Raw genomic sequence first — 22240 nt, forward strand, 5'->3', positions numbered from 1 at the left:
TAAGATCTTTATCCAGAGAAGACTCTGGGAACCCCAGCAGACAGAGGCAATAGCAGGTAACTCTAGGCCTCTGGACTCCGTGTGTCTTCAGCTGCCACCTCTGGGTCCCTGCTGCGGACACCCGATTACCAGCCACTGCCCTGGTCCTCGTATCTGAGCAGCCAACCAGAGACATGGATTAATAAGTCTCATCCTTTGAACTCTGTACGTCACTCCCCCAGTATTCCAGGTGAGGACACTGAGCTGAGGAGTGAGGGGCCCCATGCTCGGTGAGCTCCACCTCTCAGGAGAGCAGGGCTCCCTCCTATGTAAGTATGGAAAACTAATTGTCTTGGATGAAGACAAAGTCTTCACAATTCCCAATGGAAAGAGTCTTCAGTAGAGTCTCTTCGGTTGCCAGGGCGACAGGATTGGTCCCAAAGCTGGGAATTGGACTGAATCAGGTGGGTTGAGTATCCACCTTAGAAACTGGCCACCTGGGTCCTCTCATATGTGGAGTGGAGCCCCTTCACGAGCTGTTGGTACACTCCCCCCACACATACCAGGGGACGGCTGCAAACAGGATGTGGTGTAACTGACACCCTTCAGGGTTTGGAGCAGGGATTTGGGGCTGGTTGCTGGGCCAGGACCACCTTCCACACCACCTGGTCAGTTTGAGGACATTTTCCTGAGAGTCTAAACCAGCGTTTGGTTGCCCATCCGCTTCCGAAGGTCAGTGCGGAGTACAGGGGAAAATACAAATCGAAACATATAGCAACAGTTGCTCTTCCCTGGCACAAAACGTGAAAGAGACCCTCCCACCTTTCCTTAGAGCCATTACATCACAAAACTCGTCATCACGAATTCTTTCTCTGCCCCTTTGAGGTGAAAGGTACATCTTTCTGAAAGCTAAATAAGGCTTTTGCCAGCTTTACAACCCAGGAAGGTCCTTCTCCAGGGCCTGGCAGCCAGCACTTTGAAATATAAATAGTCTAAGAAGACAGCAGCCCCCTCGTCCAGTTTCCTGGGGGGACGGGAGCCTAACCTGGGCCGGTGCCCGGCTGCATATGGCAAACTTACCTTTGTGCTTTGAACAAAGGCCATCAGCAGACACAGGTGGCCGCCCCAGTGAGTAGGTGAATTCAGGATGAGCTGCGTGGCGAATGGTACCTGAGGACTAGGTGCTGCTCATCTTGGGACTCTCTGAATGAGTTGCATCTGCCTGGCTACATAAAAGGCGACAATTCCCTTCTGGTTTTGCCATTTCTTCAGCAGATCACCTATGGTACTTTAACGCTTATTCCCTAAAAAACTCTTCTGTCTACTTTGGTGGCAAGGTTTTCTGGGGTGGTTGGAGATTTTGTTTTTAGTTACATTTGCCCAATAAGAGAAAAGGAGTGAAAGTCGACCCCAGACTTCTCCCCGCAGGCGTTCCCTGCAGGCCCCCCTGCACGGAAAGGCCAGAGCCATTTGGAATGGTGCGTCTCATTTTGAAGGCTACAACCCCCCTCAGGTGGCTGAGGGCAGACTTTGGAGAAGGGCCCAGCGGGGCTCCACCCTCCAGAGAAGGAGCTGTGGATGAAGGACTCAGGGCGGACTTGTTTCTCCACACCTCAGATCACACAAAATCACGCATGTGTCGTGTTCCAGAGAAATGAGTCCAGCTTGTCTCTGTAAGAATAACTCCCGCAAGTGGCGCAGATTTTGATCTCCTAGTTCTAAAAATGCCTGATGAAGGGTTCCCTCATGTGAACACTGCAGCAATACGCGGGGCGGTTCTTTCAGCTGGGTCACCCAGCTTCCCGGGGCAGCTCATCCCCTCAGGGCCCCTGTGGGAGGAAGACCACAGTCATCGGGAGCAGGGAGGACCTGTCCACCTCAGGCCTGGGAGCGAAACATGAAATGACTCTGGCTGGGCTGCCTCCAGGACAGAACGAAAGCTGCCTGCAATCCCAGCACCGCTGCCCGGTGACTGGCGTGTACAACCATAAAGATGTGCAGAAGCGGGCAGCTCCACCTGCTTGCTGTGCCTTCGTTCTCCAGGGAGGCCCTAGCGGTGCAAACTGTTAACGAGCTCCGCCGCTAACAGGAAGGCTGGAAGTTCAAGTCCACCCAGAGGTGCCTAGGAAGACAGGCCTGGAGATCTACTTCTGAAAAATCAGCCAGTGAAGACTCTAGGGAGCACATTTCTACTCTGACACACATGGAGTTGCCACGAGTTGGGGTTGACTAGATGGCAAATGGGTTACTCTCCCAGGAATAGGGCCAAGTTATGTAATAAGCAAGGTCCACATGGGCCCAATTGTGCCTTCCCACCAATCTGCAGTGTACAACTTACCCGTCCCCCTCCACATCAAAGATACGGTGAAACCCATGTGAAATTGCTCACCACAGATTAGCAACTAAATACCAGTAAGCCTGTGCGTGCCTCGGAAGCTGGTGCATACTGCTTTTACCGGTTAATCCACGTCTGCTGGGGAGGATGTACCCTCCCGCACCCCGGGGCACCTCCCACCATACCAGAAACTCATGAGAGCATCAGCTCTGCCCCTGGAGCCAACAGGTAGCGTCAACCATGGACAACGCTGCCATTACGCGCCTGAACACAGTACAGCACAAAGACTACCCACACCACCATGCCAGAATCAAAGGAACATCCCTCAGACGCCCAGCCTCCAGGGTCTGCTTTCAACTACAAGACACGGGGGAGAGGGAAAAGCACGGAGTGGGCTGGGTGCCTTGCTGCTTTGTCCAGTGCTACCACTTTTTCAGCCCCTTTCTCAGGCCACTGTCTGCCCTTTTCCCCACAGCGACATCGGTTCTTAGGAGTTTTATCTAGTGTTTGGAGCCCCCTGGGGGTGCAAACTGTTAACACACTTAGCTGCTAACCCAAAGGTTGGAGGTTCAAGCCCACCCAGAGGTGCCTCAGAAGAAAGGCCTGATCTACTTCAGAGAAATTAGCCATTGAAAACCCTGTGGAGCGCAGTTCTACTCTGACACACATGGGGGGTCGCCACGAGTCGGAATCAACTTGATGGCCACCTGGTTTCTGTTGTTACGTGCCATCAAGTTGGTTCCGACTCATTGCGACCTTATGTAAAACAGAACAAAACTTTGCCCGGTCCTGCACCATCCTCACAATTGTTGCCGTATTTGAGACCATTGTGGCAGCCACTGCGTCAATCCATCTCTTTGAGAGTCTTCCTCTCTTTCAAGAACCTTCTACTTTACCAAGCATGATGTCCTTCTCCAGGGACTGGTTCCTCCCGATAACACGTCCAAAGTACATGAGATGAAGTCTCGCCATCCTCACTTCTAAGGAGCGTTCTGGCTGTACGTCTTCCAGGACAGATTTATTCATTCTGCTGGCAGTCCATGGTATATTCAGTATAGTGTTTAAAATAAGTGTTCTCCTCCAGGGATTACCCATATAAAACCAAAATTCTTTCGTTGTCTTTCACAAGCATAAGCAAAATAGTAAATATTATTACAGAAGCAATAATAATGCTTAGTTTATAAAATTTGGAAAACGGAGATTGATTTAAAAAATTGAAATCACTTTTAATTCCACCACCCAGAGAACCATTTACTCTCAAATATTTAGTAACGTGGGGTCTTTGGGGCGAGTGCGTGTTCAAATGATTCACTGAGAAAGTTGGGGGGACCGGTAGGGGTGTGGAGGAAGCAGGAGAGGGTAGAGGAAGAATCAGGAAGAACATGACCTCAGGCCGAGTCCAGTGGCAGGGAGCTTTGACCTGATTCTACATGGGGATCTGGAATGTGAGTTACGCCTTAACTTGTGAACTGGCCCCCCCGGAGGAAGTGAGATGGGCTTTCAAAGCCCCACATCTGGCAGTCACTGGTCAAGGGCCTCCGCTAAAAAAACAAACAAACCTGTTGCCAGTGAGTGATCCCAACTCATAGCGAGCCTAAAGGACTGGAGAACTACCCCATAGGGTTTCCAAGGAGAGGCTGGTGAATTCACACTGCGACTTTTTGGTTAGCAGCTGAGCTCCTAACCACTGCGCCACCAGAGCTCCGCCGCAAGGCAGTGGCATGAGAACTATTTCCTTCCGGCTTCCCACCCTCCGTGACTATCACTCAGCGTGGGGGCCCAGCATACCCCTCAGGTAACAGCGGGCCACCTGCACACAGGTGCGCCCTCCAGCACTGCCCTTCTGGAACCTGGGGGGCAATATACCCCTGCAGAAGCCACACCCTCTTCCAAGAGCTGAGCCTCAGCTTGGGGAGTGGCCGCTCTCCTACGCCTTGCTTCCTTCGTTGTCCACCCTTATTCAGCCTAGAGCGGGTTTCTCAGTCTTGGCACCATTGCCATCTTGGGCTGGATAGTCCTTGGCTGTGGGAGGCTGGCCTGCATCTCTGGCTTCTCCCCTCTAAATGGCAGCAACATCTTCCTCCCGAGTGTGAAAGCAGGAATGTCTGCACACACTGCCAAGTGTCCCCTGGGAACAAAAGCATCCCCCATTTGAGAAGCACTGGACTAGAGGTGGAGCCCTGGAGGCGCAGTGGTTAAGAGTTCAGCTGTTAACCAGAAGGTCGCAGCTCTATTCCATCAGCCGCTCCTTGGAAACCCTATGGGGCAGTTCTACTCTGTCCTATACAGTTGCTATGAGTCAGAATCAGCTTGATGGCAACAGGTAGGGGTAGCAGCCACTCTCTGCACTTGCTATTTCTCAATCCTTCGGAGTCTATTTACCTTATTTTTGAGGGGCTTTTAAGTTCTATCCAGTGGTTCACTAATTCAAATACCAAAACAAACCCAAACCCACTGCCATCAAGTCGATTCTGACTCACAGCAACCCTACAGGACAGAGTAGAACTTCCCCATAGGGTTTCCAAGGAGCAGCTAGTGGATTCGAAATACCAACCTTTTGGTTAGCAGCTGTAGCGCTTAACCACTACGCCACCAGGGTTTCCAAATTGAAATACATTTGTAGCTAAATTCTCATATTGATAATTTCCTCAGGATTATTCCCAAGAACAATTTTTTGTGTTGAAGGTTAGGCAGAACTTTGCCTTTGAAACATACTGACAAAATGCTTTCCAAGAAGACTGTACCAACGCACACTTTCACCAGCAGATTGTATTGTTAGGTGCGCCCAGCTGGTTCTGACTCATAGCAACCCATGTACAACAGAACGAAACACTGCCCGGTCCTGTGCCATCCTCACAATCATTGTTATGCTGGAGCCCGTTGCTGCAGTCACTGCGTGTCAATCCATCTCGGCAACGGTCTTCTTTTTCACCGATCCTCTGCTTTACCAAGCATGATGTTCATTTCCCTATATGCTTAGAAATACGGACTTTAGTTTTTACAAATTGTTAGTGGAGAGGTTATCTCAGCATAGTTTTAATTTTCATTCAACTTCTAGATATGTTTTGCATTTTACATGCTGATCGGCCACTTATGAATCTGTTGGGATTTGTTCGTCATATTCCTTCCGTTTTAACTTTTTTCTATTTAAAGTGTTTTTCCTTGAATTCTGCTTCGATAATTATGTTGCCACCTGAACTTCCTTTGTGTTAACATTATTCTAGAAAATAACATTACTTAATCATTTTCTTTAAGATCTGTCTCTTGTAAATAATGTTTCTTTCTTATTTTTGTAACTGAACCTTAATCTTTGCCACCACATGGAGCTTTAATTAATTCACATTTCCTACCGTAACTGATGGATTTTTTCTTCTGTTATCTTCTTTTATACTTTCTGGGATTTGTTTCCTTGTTGTCCCTTTTTTGCTTTGCTGCTGTGTTTGAATATTCATCAAGCTTTTTTATCACAAGCTATCTGAAAGTTATGCACCTTATTTTCACTCTAAAAGCAGTTACATCTGTCCTTGTTGTTAGTTGCCCAGGAGTCGGTTCTGACTCATGGCGACCCCATGTGTTACAGAGTAGGACGGCTCCACAGGGTTTTTTTGGCTGTGATCTTAACAGAAGCAAGATCACCAGGCCTTTCTTCTGTAGTATCGCTGGGTGGGTTGGAACCACCAACCTTTAGGTTAGCAGTTGAGCGCAAACCATTTGAGCCACCTAGGACCACTCCTATGGTGTCAGGCAGGTACTTTGCTATCAGTATCCAAACGAGACAGTAGTTGTAAAATGAAAAATGAAGCGTGCTTTGATTCCACTCCCTGCCCCCAAGTTCCAAGCTTCTGGTGACGTCTGGGTATCGAATCACCAGGAGTTGCACACACCTGATCGTCTCTAGCCAGATGAGCAACAGGGATTTATTATAAAGCATTAAGTGGCTTTCAGAATTCCCAGGAGGGCCAGGGATCCAAGCGTGTATGGTACACATGCAGGAACGGTGCAGCCAGAAGGAACCCCCCCAACCACCCCAGGACTTCCTGGAGAAACTCCAGCACAGCGAGAGAGTACTGGGCCCCGTGCATGTGCCCCACGCACACCCAAGACCAACCTGGATCTCCTCCAGGCAGCAACCACCCTGAATCTCTCTCACCACCTCCACCACCTGGCAGAACTGGGTCACCAACAGTCTGCGCTTGAAGAGGGTTTCTGCCCCAGTGCCTTGTCTGCTTGCTGAGTGAGAGGGCTGGACCCACAGTCGTGTCTCAGGAAGCTGCAGGTTTGCGAGAGGAGAGCAGGGTGGAGGGCTTATCCTGGCATTTCTCTCTGCGTAGGATTGCTCTTAAACTGAGGCCATAAATGAGCTATTGGTTTATGTTGTGACGTCAGAATTTCTCAACACAAACACACTCACAAACAGAGCAAAGTACATTTTCTTCTCTAGCTGCCTCCACCTACATTGTTGGATCTGTGAGTCCCATCCTCATTTCACAGGTGAGAAAGGTAAGACAGCAGGGCCGGACCACATCCTGGGAATGACCAGGCTGGAGACAGGCCAGGGAGTCCAGCTCCAGAACCCAACCCCTCAGCGGCCACTCATACTGACCCCCTGTGCCCCAGGAAGAGGGTGGGAGGATCCCCACTCACACCCAGCCCCAAATGTCTGTTCCCAACCCAGTGTCCCCAGAGGCCAGTGGAGATGCTCGATGAGAATGCGGGGACCCCGGAGCCAGGTGGGGTCTCTGAGCCTGAGGCACATCCTGAAGACACAGGCCTGTGTGTTCCCCTTACACTGGTCTCCCTGAGGCTGACTGCACACTACCCTCTGGCACTGCAGACCCCCAGAAGAACCAGCACTGGAGAGGTGACACGCTGGCTCCTCCATGCTCCCGAGTCCCCTTGTGATCACCCCAATACTAAGCAGGACACTTCTTTCAGTCATGAGGAGGTCAGTTGCATAACAAGCCACTGCTTCCCTCATCTGATGGATCGGATCGATGGCCTGAGTGAGTTTGAGTGCTGGTGGTCACGGTTTGCTTACGTATGTCCTGCGTCCCCAAGTCACCCTCGTGAGTTACTGACACAGGATGTTCCGACGTCTCGGTGCCAGGAATCCTTCCCGTCTTCAAGGCTGGCAGAGCACCAACTTGTGCTCAGACACCTTCTTCCCTCCCCAGCGCCAAGTCGCGGGCCCGGGGTTGCTGCCCTGGAATGGAGAGAATATTCCAGGAGGAGAGAGCAGCCCAGGTCCGGGGCCAGGCTGCTGTCAGGAGGGTCCCCCTCCCTGCCTCCACCTCCTCACCCATAAATGCTGCCCCTCTCATAGGATCCCGCTGAGAGCGAAATGAACCAACATGTGGTGTGTGCTGAGGGCAGGGCTGCTGCAAAATGGCCCCCACATGAAGGTCATCAGGCCGAGAACCAGGTGTGCTTCCGCCTGGGTAATTGTCTTTTCAGGGTCCCAGGGCCCAGTTGTCATCAGTCGCCGTCGAGTCAGCTCCGACTCATGGTGAAGCCACGCACAACAGAACAAAACCTTGGCCAGTCCTACGCCATCTTTCTGACAGTGGGTGCGCTCAGATCCAGTGTTGCAGCCCCTGCGGATTGTGAGCGCCTTCCAGCCTGGAGGGCTCATCTGCCATCACTGGGGCAGACAAGATCCTGTTGTGATCCATAGGGTTTTCATTGCTAGCTTTTGGAAGTCTATCACCAGGCCTTTCTTCCTAGTCCATCTTATTCTGGAAGCTCCATGGAAACCTGCCCACCATGGGTGACCCTGCTGGTATTTGAAATACTAGTGGCACAGCTTCCAGCATCACAGCAACACGCAAGCCCCCACAGTACGACACACTGACAGACGGAGGGTGGCCAGGCTCCCAAAACAGCACCTTCTTCCAGCTGCGTGGAGCGGGGAGGGCAGAGGGGGCCACTACACTCACGTTCACTCCCCCAAGCAGCCCACTGTAACCTCCTTAAAACAAAATCAGGCAGGTCCCAGATTTCTTCATTTATGTCAAGAAGGGACAGGGTTAGAACCGGGGCGGATGACCCAGTCAGCAAGGTAAGCACGGGCTTACTTGTGCTCACTTCCTAATCTAGACTGAACAATTTCACCTGGGTTTCACCACATCTTTGATAGTGTGCCCTTGCCCCTCCCCACCCGTCCTCAGCGGTGAAGCTGGGACTGCCCCGAGCCCGCAGAAGCAGCTCCCCACCCCACCCACCAGGGAAGCTTTAGACGTGAACTACAGGCCCCGTTTTTCGGGCACTGCACAGCAGTCACAGCACAGGTGGTGAAAAAGACATCTGCTTCATCATTTTCATAAGTTTTTATCCCAAACCAGTGGTGGACTAGATGACAGAATCTGAATCCATGTAAAGGCAATACCGATGAAGACATGACCACAAAACCCACTGTCCTCTGGGGGGGGGGGGCTCTCAATATTTGTGATAACTGGAGTGAATTCAGAGTCCATGGAAAGTATTCTTTTCTGTTTTATTTTTATAGTACATTAGGGTACACGGAGCCCCTGGGTGGTGCAAGTGGTGAAGCACTCAAGCACCAGCCTAAAAGTTAGTGGTTCAAACCCACCCAGTGACCCCTCAGAAGACAGGCCTAGTGATCTGCTTGAAAACCGTCTGGAGCAGCTCCACTCTGCACACATGGGGTTGCCCTAAGTCGGAGTTGAATCAATGATATACAACAAGTACATCTGAGCCTTGGTTAAAAAATTAATCCAGTTCATTTATTATACATCATTATAATTTAAAACTGGGATCCAGTATACAGAGATATTAAATACTGAATCTGTGTAAACTTCCCAGATGAAAATGTTTTTATGCTTGACACCAAACTTTGAGCTGACTTCCATAAGCGTAACTTTTTATGCGAAGCTTCCTGCGTGAAATGGCTCCGTGATTCCCAATCAAGGCGTCTGAATGATGACGGCCTGCGATCCTGGATGACCGCCATACATGAGAAACTATTGACACAGTTAAATAATAAAACTTCAGAAGCATTTTGCACAACCGTTCGAACATTCACAACACAATTACGGTGAGTGAACGTAGCATCTCACCCTGCTGCTTCACCGATACACGGAATGTGGACATCTCGTGGGGTCGTTAGGGTGGATTTGAGCCCAACGGCACATGGCCCAAGAAGGCCTGGTGGCGCAATGGTTGAGCACTCGACTGCTGACCAAAAGATCAGTGATTTGAACCCACCAGCAGCTCTGTGGGAGAAAAGACCTGGCGATCGGTTCCCGTGAAGATTACAGCCTAGGAAACCCTCTGGGGCAGTTCTACTCTGGCCCACGGGTCGCCATGAGTCAGGATCGACTCGACAGCACATAACAATGTAACAACACACGTGGTCCTAGCAAGGATTTCGGAATGACAATGAGGGTTAGCATGCGGCCTCCAGCCTCTGTATCTCGTGAGGACAGCGCTAGGGTGGGGGTGCTGTTGAAGCAGTGCCACCTGAAGCCCCACCTGCCCCCTCCTAGCTAGAAGCCCTCGACTGGACACATGGCTCCTGGGATGTCTGAAGCGTGCCCTTTATTCAAGACGGGCAGATACGATGAGGATTCCGGGGGCACTCTGGCCCACTGCCTGTGGGTCCTGCGGGGTGCACTGCTCAGCCCTCACCCTGCCCTCTGTCATCCACAACACTGAATGAGGGGAACGGCCACATGTCCTGGCACCCCCAGGCCAGGGGTCCGGCGGCTCCTGGCACATGCACCCACTCGGGGTGGCTCTCTGACCCCCGTGGGGAAGCTCAGGCCACCTCACATTCCTCCAAACACTGCCAGGGTCCAGGAGCCTAGAACTGGGCGTCTCCTGTGGAGATCCATGTCATCCCCCGCCTCTCTGATTCCCCAGTTATTCAGAAAGGCCCACTCTGTGGCCCACACAGAGCTTTCTCAGGCCTGCCGTGCCGGGCCCTCCAGCCAGACCCCTCCCTTGTCCTCTTCAGGTCCCCCAACTGTGGTGCAGCCCCCGGGGTGGGGGCTGAGTCCCGACAGCGTGCCAAGCTGCTATTCCGCAGCCTCCCTTGTCGTTCAGCCTCAGCCCAGCCATAGCCTCAGCCATCGGTGTGACCAACGGGCTGCCGCCGGACATGTGCCACGAGGCCCCTCCAGGTCAGTGACAAGGAAACCAGAGGTAGAGATACCTGCGGTGGGGGCCCCAAAGAGGGCAAGGGGAAAAGAGAGAGAAAATAAAAAACACCTCAAAGCAGAACAGGTGTGGTGCAGAGCCTAAAATTAAAGCCCAATATTATCTGCTGCCACAACATCTGGTGAAATCGGGGGGCCTCAAATGGCCTACAGGTTCCCCTCCCTCTGTCCCTAGACACTAGGTGTCCTCACTTAACAACCCTTCTTGTCACTGGGGCTAGGCGTGGTTGCTGCTTACCCCTGAGTAGCAAGTTTCTGTCCCTGCCAGACCGTGAAATTATTCAAACAGGCCAATCACATCCCTCCACAGACACCAGGGGGCACCCTGCCCTTTTGTTACTACAAAGCCTGCCTCCCACAGCCCCTGCTGTCGGCTCTGCTCTGGAGTGCAGCCCCGTGTGGCCCTGCGGGGCTGTGAGTACACGCGACTGATAAACTGTTGTGGATCTCCTGTCCGTGGCCATGTCAGGTGTTCAGCCGTCCCCAGATCCTGAAGGCAGGACTCCTTCCCTTCCTAGCAGGGTGAAGAGGAGGTGATGAAAACAACGGGAAACCCAAATCCTAAAGAAGAGCAGGTTATGGTTTACAGAGTTTGCAGAGCCCCCAAGCAAGTTATGGCTCACAATGTTTGCAGAGCCCCCATGCAGGTTATAGTGAACAGTGTGTGCAGAGCCCCCATGCAGGTTATGGTGAACAGTGTTTGTAGAGCCCCCAGCATTTGCAAAGTGCTTTTGCACAGAGGCTTGCTTTGGGCATCACAGAATTCTGAGGCAGGTTTCAGAACCCCCTTCTGCAGGTAAAGGGGCTGAGACCCACAGAGGCTAAGTGTCCGAGCCCACAGAGCTAATAAGAGAAGGAGATGGAGACCAGACCCAGGTACTCGCCCCTATAAGCAGTTTTCTGCTCCCCTTCCCATTCCTCCAAGCCCCTGATGCGCACACAGGCAGACTCCGAGGAAGAACGTCACACTGTGGGAGCAGACCCACAGACCTCCACTCCTCAGGCCTGGCCCTCCTCCCAGCACATAAGTGGCGCTGATCACATGTCAGAGCATAACCGCAGCTCTGCCCTGCAGGCGGAAGACCAGAGTCAGCAACTCCATCTCGGACAGCAGGAGTGGGGCCCCAAGAACCTGCTGTGCAGGGTCTCCAGCCTCAGACATCAGAGACAAGCAGCCGGGGGCCCAGCCCCCTGGGAGCATTTTATGTGAAACATTCTCATTGTCTCTGTGAGGATTTTACCAGTGGTACTTTATTTTAATAGAAGAAAATAATCGCAGCTTCATTTCCCTGTTACTTTTTAAAGCTAAGTATGTGGTTTCTTTTCAAATATTAACTTAATGCACAGCATACCTTCAGGCAGCCCTCCGATACACAGAGGACCCTCTTGCTCGGGGTGAGGGGCTGTGAGCCTGCAGGACAAGGTGGCCAGCGGGAGGAGTGGAGGCAATTGGCAGCCTGAGGCAAGGGTGCCCCGTCTTCTCCTCGGGGGACTGCGCGCAGCATCCAGACGCAGGAAGGAAGGGCCTGCAGGGAAGGGTCAGGCCGGGCGGGGCTGATGGTGCCCTCAGCGGGACCCCACTGGGAAGAGGGTGCAGGCCCACACCTGAGCTCCCCACCCTGCAGAGGCAGCAGGAACCCAGGAGGGCCTGGCTGAACTGCAACAGGTCCATCAGCAAACACGCCCGTGCAGAACTTAAAGCATGAGATGAAACGGAACGTTGGCAAGCATCTAGCTGCCAGGCACGGTGGCTCCAGCTTCTACCTTTCCGGTGCCAGCTAGCTAGCAGGCAGGTGACCCAAATAACAAAGCTGCCCAGGGCGGGCGGCGCTCGCTGGGATATGCTGCAGCTAACATGAGGACTTGATTTCTTTTTTTTTTAATTCTAGTATTGATCTAAATACCAACTTTCCAAAAAACAATGAACCTTGAGTCTTAACTCTATTTCCTGCTGCTTTTCTCAACATAATTTTTTTTTTTTTTTATCCCCTAAAGCTTTGCTATGTATTTCCTCCTGGCTTCCTTCAGCATGTAATAACAGAAGCAGGGCATGAGCTCCTCTCCATACCCCAGTGATATTCTGTCCAGAAGTTCTGAGGAGTCTTGACACAGGGTTGAGCCCATGAGGGATGAACACACAGACACACACAGAGACACAAACATAAGCAGACTCACACATACACCGCACATGGATACACACAGACACACACAGACACAAACACACACATATACTATACATCGATACAGACACACACACTCACACACACAAACACACGTACACACACATACACCATACATGGATACAGACACACAAAGACACAGACATACACCACACAGACACACACGCACACCCCCCACAGACACATACAGACACATACACAACATACACTATACACCACAGGCACACAAATCACATATATGACACATAGACACACAACACACACCAGACGTACGTGGCACACAATACACACAGATACACACACACACCACACACAGACACGCACACACAATGTATTCTCAGAAAGCTCACATTCTACTGAGGAAAGAAATTTTTTTTAATGAAAAAATGATCCAAAAGAAAGAATACTTCCATACAGTGACGTGGTGTTGTCGTTAGGCGCCCTCAAGTCAGTTCCAGCTCACAGCAACCCTCTGCACCACAGAGGGAAACACTGCCCAGTCCCGCGCCCTCCTCACAATCATTGTTCTGCTTGAGCCCATTGTTGCAGCCACTGTGTCAGTCCATCTCATTGAGGGTCTTCTCTTTTTCACTGACCCTCTACTTTACCAAGCATGATGTCCTTCTCTAGGGACTGATCCCTCCTGATAACATGTCCAAAGTATGTGAGACAAAAGTCTCGCCATCCGTGCTTCTAAGGAGCATTCTGGCTGTACTTCTTCCAAGACAATACAATGACATAGGGGATATCAAAAAGAACAGGTAATTAACTGATAAATGACAAGTCTGTGACTCAAGATGAGAGACATGGAAAAGAGGCATTCCTTCTGGACATGGAAGTGGCAGCATGTCACTCATGGGAGGATGCGGTCACCCCAAAAGGCAGTGCTCACTTTGTGCCTCCCAGTACCAGCCCCGTGACAAAGGACACTGAGGACAGACAGGGACAGGAAAAGTCCTGGCCCCGGGGATGTCCACGGGGAACAGACAATTGTCAGGTTCTCCTACACTAAGGCAGACTCGCTTCTCTGCATTAGACCTACTTCTGGTCTTCTAAGTACTCATAAAGAGCTGGAAATTCGGGGTTCACTCAGAGGCCAGCCAAAAATATCCAGCCGCCATTTGTCCTACACCCAAAGCAATATTAAGCAGCATTCAAACCTTGTCCACCTTGGGATCACCTTGGTCAGCGAGATGTCTTCTTGTCAGAGAGCCAAGCACTGTAAGCCCCGCTCATCACTTCTTTTGAAAAGGTACACAGAGGGCCTGCCCCTGCTCTGATGAGCCCTTTAGAAGAGATGTGTTCTGACCCATCTGTGTCTAATCTCCCTCAACCTAGGCAAGTTCAGTGGCTGGTTCCCCCTCAAGCTTTAGTGCAACGTGTTTCAAATTACAGGTCCTTCTCCATCACTGGGTCGGCAGTTCAAATCCACCAGGCATTCCTTGGAAACCCTATGGGGCAGTTCTACTCTGTTCTATAAGGTCACTACTAGTCTGAATCGACTCAACGGCAACGGGTTACAGGTCTCCATTATTGGGCTTAATGAAATAGCTTAATGGGTGGGGCCACCAGCATTTCTTGTAATGAATTAAATTAGAACCGTATAGAGGAGAACAGAGCAGAACAGATACTCTGGTAAGGGTAGGTGGTGATGCATTAAACGCGTTTTTACATGCAGGTGAAGGCAAAGTAAAATGTATCCTCATCCCTGAGTCGGTCATGAAAGTATGCGCAATGGCTCCTGGCCCTGGAGACACGAGATCACCCGGGAGATTTTCACTCTCTCCAGTGCCCGGGCTCCATCCAGCCCGATGAATTCAGAATCTGTGAAGGCGGAGGCCAGGCACCCAAGTCTTCCTGGGAAAGGAGCACACACATCTTAATAAAAGCCAGAATCAGAAACAGACCTTGTTAAGAAGGACAGCACAACATGCACATCCCATTTATCACCCACAGAAGGGACCACCCACGTCGTGTGGGAGCCGGACGGCTGGCGCAGGACCCTGACGGCAGCAGTCTTACAAGAACTGAAGGATACGAGCTCCGCCTGGGGGACCGTGGCGAGCCCTGCCTGAAAGGCTGAGGACGTGGGAAGCAGACATAGTGAGGGTCAGGGCAGAGCTGGGCTGCTCCGAGTCGGGGGAGCCAACCAGGGTTTGGGGCATGACCCACAGCCACGGGCTGCCATGAGTAAGGATGGATTTTCAGAGCAAGCATTCAGAAAGTTTTAGAGACATTTGATAGGATACCTTTAGGTGTGCTGGATCCAGTAACAAACAATGGGGGCTTTTATATTGGATATTTTCAAGGTTTTTCTTTCTTTCCATTTTATTTTTTCTGATAATTCATTTTTATCATTTTGCACAAGTGTTGATACATGACTGACTGGATATTTTAAAAAACAACAAGTCATTTTCTATAGACTGAGAAGCAGGCGTTCAGAAAGCAAGGGAGAAGGCAGGTCAAATATCCGCCGGCAGGGGGAGCCCCTGAGCTCTGGGCTGGCACCCCCAGTGTCCACCTAGAGGGAGCCCCTGAACTCACACCAGGCACCCCCAGTGTCCACCTGCAGGGGAAGCCCCTGAGCTTGGGCTGGCAATGTGAGCAAAGCGAGGCGCTGGGCAGGCTGCACTGTTCTCTGCCATCCAGCCACAGCTGTCCCGGGCTAAATGTTTAGACTGAACTATACACCAGTCTGTCTATATGCCACGTATCTGTCAGTTTGTCCTGCTGTGGGGCCTTGGGTGTTGCTGTGATGCTGGAAGCTATTCCATCGGTATTCAGATACCAGCAGGGTCATCCATGGTGGACAAGTTTCAGCTGAGCTTCCAGACTAAGACAGACTAGGAAGAAGGACCCAGCAGTCTACTTCTGAAAAGAATTAGCCAGTGAAAACCTCATGAATAGCAGCAGAACACTGATACAGTGCCAGAAGACGAGCCCCCCAGGTTAGAAGGCACTCAAAGGACGACTAGGGAAGAGCTGCCTCCTCAAAGTAGAGTTGACCTTAATGACATGGATGCAGTCAAGCTTTCAGGACCTTCATTTACTGATGTGGCACGACTCAAATGAGAACAAACAGCTGCAAACATCCATTAATAATTGGAAAGTGGAAAGTATGAAGTCTGAATCTAGGAATATTGGAAATTGTCCAAAATGAAATGGAACACATAAACATTGATATCCTAGACATTACTGAGCTGAAACGGACTGGTATTGGCCATTTTGAATCAGATAATTATATGGTCTATTATGCATTCATCATCAAAAAGAACATTTCAAGATCTATGCTCAAGTACAACGCTGTCAGTGATAGGATAATATCCATACGCCTACAAGGAAGACCAGTTAATACAACTATTAGTCAAATTTGCTCAACAACCACTAAGGCTAAAGATGAAGAAATTGAATATTTTTACCAACTTCTGCAGTCTGAAATTGATCGGACACGCAATCAGGATGTGCTGATAATTACTGGTGATTGGAATGCAAAAGTTGGACACAAAGGAGGACTGGTAGTTGGAAAACATGGCCTTGGTGATAGAAACGATGCCGGGGATTGCATGATAGAATTTTGCAAGACCAATGACTTCTTCATTGCAAATACTTTTTTTTACCAACATAAATGGCAACTATACACACAGACCTTGCCAGATGGAATACACCGGAATCAAATCCACTACATCTGTGGAAAGAGACGATGGAAAAGCTCAATATCATCAGTCAGAACAAGGCCAGGGGCCAAGTGCAGAACAGACCATCAACTGCTCATATGCAAGTTCAAGTTGAAACTGAAGAAAATTAGAACAAGTCCATGAGAGCCAAAGTACCACCTTGAGTATATCCCACCCGAATTTAAAGACCATCTCAAGAATAGATTTGATGTGTTGAACACCAATCACTGAAGACGAACGAGCTGTGGAAAAACATCAAGGACATCATACATGAAGAAAGCAAGAGGTCATTAAAAAGACAGGAAAGAAAGAAAAGACCAAAATGGACGTCAGAAGAAACTCTGAAACTTGCTCTTGAACGTCGAGTAGCTAAAGCAAAAGGAAAAAATGATGAAGTTAAAGAGCTGAACAGACAGTTTCAAAGGGCAGCTCCAGAAAACAAAGCAAAGTATTATAATGACATGTGCAAACAGCTGGAGATAGAAAACCAAAAGAGAAGAACACCCTCGCATTTCGCAAACTGAAAGAACTGAAGAAAATTTTCAAGTCTCAAGTTGCAATAGTGAAGGAGTCTATGGGGAAAATATTAAACGACACAGGAAGCATCAAAAGCAGATGGAAGGAAGACACAGAGTCACTGCACCAAAAAGAACTGGTCGACGTTCAACCATTTCAGGAGGCAGCATATGATCAGGAACCAACGGTACCGAAGGAAGAAGTCCAAGCTGCACTGAAGGCATTGGCGAGAAACAAGGCAGTAATTGACGAATACCAATCGAGATGTTTCAAAAAACGGATGCAGTGCTGGAAGTGCTCACTCATCTATGCCAAAGAATTTGGAAGACAGCTACCTGGCCAACTGACTGGAAGAAATCCATATTTATTCCTATCCCCAAGAAAGGTGATCCAACTGAATGTGGAAACTATCAAACAATATCATTAATGTCACTTGCAAGCAAAATTTTGCTGAAGATCATTCAAAAGGGGCTGCAGCAGTATATCAGCAGGGAACTGCCAGAAATTCAGGCCGGATTCAGAAGAGGACATGGAACCAGGGATATCATTGCTGATGTCAGATGGATTCTGGCTGAAAGCAGAGAACACCAGAAAGATGTTTACCTGTGTTTTAGTGACTATGCAAAGTATTCGACTGTGTGGATCGTAACAAATTATGGAGAACTTTGTGAAGAACAGGAATTCCAGAACACTTAATTGTGCTCCTGAGGAACCTGCACATAGATCAAGAGGCAGATGTTCAGACAGAACAAGGGGATACTGCATGCTTTAAAGTCAGGTAAGGTTTGCATCAGGGTTGTATCCTTTCACCATACCTATTCAATCCATATACTGAGCAAATAATCTGAGAAGCTGGACTATATGAAGAAGAATGGGGCGTCAAGATTAGTGGAAGATTCATTAACAACCTGTGTTATGCAGATGACACAACCTTGCTTGCTGATAGTGAAGAGGACTTGAAGCACTTACTGATGAAGATCAAAGACCACAGCCTTCAGTATGGCTTCCACCTCAACATAAAGAAAACAAAAATCCTCACAACTGGACCAATAAGCAACATCATGATAACATGGAAGCAGCAGTCAAAAAATCAAACGATGCATTGCACTGGACAAATCTGCTGCAAAAGACCTCTTTAAAGTGTTAAAAAGCAAAGATGTCACCTTGAAGACTAAGGTGTGCCTGACCCAAGCGATGGTGTTTTCAATCACATCATATGCATGCAAAAGCTGGACAATAAGGAAGACCGAAGTAGAACTGATGCCTTTGAATTGTGGTGTTGGTGAAGAACATTGAATATACCACAGATTGCCAAAAGAACAAATCTATCTTGGAAGAAGAAGAACCAGAATGCTCCTTAGAAGCAAGGATGGCGAGACTACGTCTTATATACTTTGGACACGTTATCAGGAGAGACTAGTCCCTGGGGAAGGACATCACGCTTGTAAAGTACAGAGTCAGCAAAAAAGAGGAAGACCCTCAACGAGATGGACTGACACAGTGGCTGCAACAATGGGCTCAAACACAGCAATGATTGTGAGGATGGTGCAGGACCGGACAGTACTTCATTCTGTGGTGCACAGGGTCGCTATGAGTCGGAACTGACTCAAGGGCACCTAACACCACCACCACCACATACACCAACCGGAGCCCTGGCAGCACCATGGTTGTTCCGGTTACCTAGAGCTGCTTTAACAGAAATACCAAAAGCCAATGATTTAAACAAACAGAAGTTTATTCTCTCACAGTCCAGTAAGCTAAAAGTCCGAATTCAGGGCGTCTGCCTCAGAGGAAGGCCATCTCTCTCTGTTGGCTCTGGAGAAAGGTCCTTGTCATCGATCTTCCCCTGGACTAGGAGCTTCCCAGTGCAGGGACCTGAGGTCCAAAGGACGGGGTCTGCTCCTGGCACTGCTTTCTTGGTGGTATGAGGTCCCCCCTCTCTGCCCACTTCCCTTTCATCTCTTGTAAGATAAAAGGTGGTGCAGGCCACACCCCAGGGAAACTCCCTTTACACTGGATCAGGCATATGACCTTGGTAAAGGTGTTACATCCCACCCTAATCCTCTTTAACATAATCTAATCTTGCCTCATTAACCACAGCAGAGATTAGGATTTACAACACAGAAAAAATATCTGAATCACAAAACGGAGGGTAAGACAACCACACACCACCAGGAATCACGGCCTAGCCGATTCGATACACGTATTCTTGGGAGACACAATTCAATCCATGACACTGGTTAAGAGCTTGGCTGCTAACCAGAAGGTTGGCAGTTCAGATCCACTAGTCACTCCTCGGAAACCCTATGGGGCAGTTCTACTCTGTCCTGTAGGGTCGCTGAGTCGGAATCGACTCAAGGCAGTGGGTTTACACCAACCTCAGGCATGTCTGAGAAACATGCTGGCGAACTGGTGAAAGCAGCGTCTGGTGTGGGCCCGCGTTCACATGGATGCAGAGAAAATTCTCCTAAGGGAGACCTTGGGTCCCAGCGTTAGCTGGATGTGGGAGCAGGTGTGAAATAAGAGGGACCAGGCTCCGTGTTGGTTCCCTTTCTGGACAAGGCCAGTTCTAGGGGTGCCCAGCGACCAGCCTAGGGGTTGGCGTGGCCCCGGGAACCTGCAGACTCTGATGGGTCAGTGGGTGCGTGTGCAGCCTGCTGGCCTCGGAAGGCCACTCTCCTCACCCACAGCCCACCCAACCTGGCGCCACTGTGGCAATTCCGCCTCCCAGCAGCCCCACGTGTGACAGAGTAAACTGCTCTACAGGGTCTTCTCGGCTGTGATCTTTACTGAAGCAGATCCCCAGGCCTTTCTTCTGCAGCAGGGTGGATTCAAACCATCAACCTTTAGGTTTAGCAGCCAAGCAGAAACCAGTCTGACCACCCAGGAACCTTCCCCAGCCCACAGGGGCTGAGAAAAATAAACAAAATGAGGGAGGGGTTATACTGGCGGTGTGCTGGTTTACCGCTGTGTCCCATGGAATGCTAGTGCTTCCACGGGCATCCCTCTACCCTGGGAAGGGGGAGGGGAGGAGAAGCCCAAGCAAATGAAACGAAGCCCCTTGTCCCACCCCACAAGCCTGTCTTAGCCTCTTACTTGGGTTCCATGGGTGATTTGGTTTGAAAACTCTGGTTCTTGTATGGAATCCTATGAGTGGCTTAAACACGTTGGTGTCTCCTCTCTTTCTCTCTTTTATTATTCCTGTTGTGTGACCATCACCACTATTTTATTTCCAAAGCCTTTTCATCACCAATCCAAACAGAATTCCCAAACAGAAACTCGGTGCCCATTGAGGAACAGTCCCTAGCGACCACTTGGACACTGGTCTCTGTGGATTTGCCTACTGTAGGTATTTCACGTAAGTGGGATCATACTATCCTTGCCCTTTTGTGTCTGGCTTATTCACTCAGCACGATGTGTTCCTGGCCCATCCCTGCCAAAGAGAGCACATATCAGAGCTTGCCTGCTCTCTGTGGCTGAGCAGTATTCCGTTGTAGGGATGGAGCGCCGTGGTTTTCCACCCCCTGCTGACGCACACTGGGGCTGTTGTGAAGAGCACTGCAGTGGACGATGGCGTACACAGGATCTGCTGAGTAACCTGGACGCTGGCCACAGTGTCTCCAGCCATCGCGTGAAACACTCTGAGTGCCCGCACGAAGTGCGGCCGGATTCATGGAACCCGGCTCTGCTCACAGGCACACCAAACTCTGAGTGGCCTGGAGCAGCACTGACGATCTTCAGCACTGTCGGGTTCAGCGGCCCGGGTCCAGCGGCTTGGGGTGAGTGCCGCCCCTTGGCATCCTGCAAAGGTGCCAGCGTGGGGAAGGACCCTGAGTAGCTCCACTCTGCCGCCAAGCAGCCCCAGAACACGGACCAGCCTCTCCGGATGTCTCCCAACAGCGCCTTCCCTGGAATGTCTCTAAGAGCCCCCAAGAGTCTGCATGGAGTTCTTTTTCAGGAATTCACTCCTCCGGGACCGCCGGACGGGGGGAGACTGAGTGTGAATGCCTCCACTAGAGGGTCTGTCCGAAGGCCCGGTCCACAGGCTGTCAGCTGTCAGCCGCGCCCTCCCCCCGGAGCACTGGACAGTCACTGAATCACCAGAGCTGGCCTCGTGTGTGCGCGAGCGTGGGTGTGACTGGGTGTGTGTCAGTGTGAGTGCGGGTGTGACTGGGTGTTTATGTCAGTGTCAGCGTGTGCACGCGTGAGCGCGTATCAGTGTGGATGTGTGTCAGTGTGCACATCGGTGTGCGCACGTGGGCATGCGTGTCTATTACTGCGTCAGCGTGTGCGTGCGTCAGTGTGTGAATGTGTGCACGTTGTGATAAATGTCAGTGTGTGTACGTGTGTAAGTGTGTGTGTGTGCACGTGTGCTCAGCAGCAGCCATGATCCCCCTCCGTGAGCCCCTCTGGCCATCTAAGACGCCTAGGGATCATCAGTGCCCTTCCGGTTGGAAAGTGTAAGGACAAAGCAATCAACATTTCCATTAGACCCGCACGGGAGAGCCGATGAAGACACGCGTCTGCAAACGAGCGGCTGTGCCTGGTCACAGGGTGTGTTCGTTGGCGCACAGGGTGCTGAACACGTCACTGAGGTGTCAGCTAAGACACAGCACCTATAGGCCGGCAACCACTCGGGGTGAAGCCACAGTCCTGACCACAGGCACTTCATCTGGAATCATGGCACCGAGAGCTGACAGGCCCCGAGACGACGTGGTGACGCTGCAGGTGACACGCTGTCACCGGGTCACAGCGCGTGGCCGCGGGAGCAAGGATGTCCTGCGAGTCCCAGAGCCCATCGGTGTGTCCGAGAGGGCGCCCGGCCCCTTCACAGTAAGTGCACAGCCACTCCCCTCAGAAGCCCCTTCCTTCTGCCCTGCGCCACGAGGCAGCCCTTGCTCTAGGGCCAGTGGTCAGCACCCCTGCGGCCCCACTGCCCCAACGGGAGCGCCCTGCGCTCCTGCACGTGACCTGCCGCTCAGCAGCCCCTCCAACATCTCATGGGCCTTTGGAACCCACAGCCACATGGCCCGTGAGCCAGCCCTACTCCAGGTGTGAGCAGCTCAATGACATCCCTTCCTGTCACCGCCCAGGTGGGGACCAGGGCAAGGGCACTTCCTCTCCCACCAACCATCACGGGGGAGTCTGGATCCTAAACCGCTGTCGCCCCCACCAATGCTGACCTCAACTCCTTCCTATAGACCATTCCCCAGAGAGTGCCACAGGGGATTCCAGAACTCTCTGCTGACCCCCCACAGCCTCCAGGCCCTGCCCCCCAACTCACCTCCGTGCTAACTCCCACAGCCTCCAGGCCCTGCCCTCCAGCTCACCTCCCTGCTGACCCCCCCACGGCCTCCAGGACCTGCCCCCCAGCTCACC

Source organism: Trichechus manatus, unplaced genomic scaffold (assembly GCF_000243295.1).
Source record: "Trichechus manatus latirostris isolate Lorelei unplaced genomic scaffold, TriManLat1.0 scaffold00072, whole genome shotgun sequence".
In the NCBI taxonomy this organism is placed as follows: Eukaryota; Metazoa; Chordata; class Mammalia; order Sirenia; family Trichechidae; genus Trichechus; species Trichechus manatus.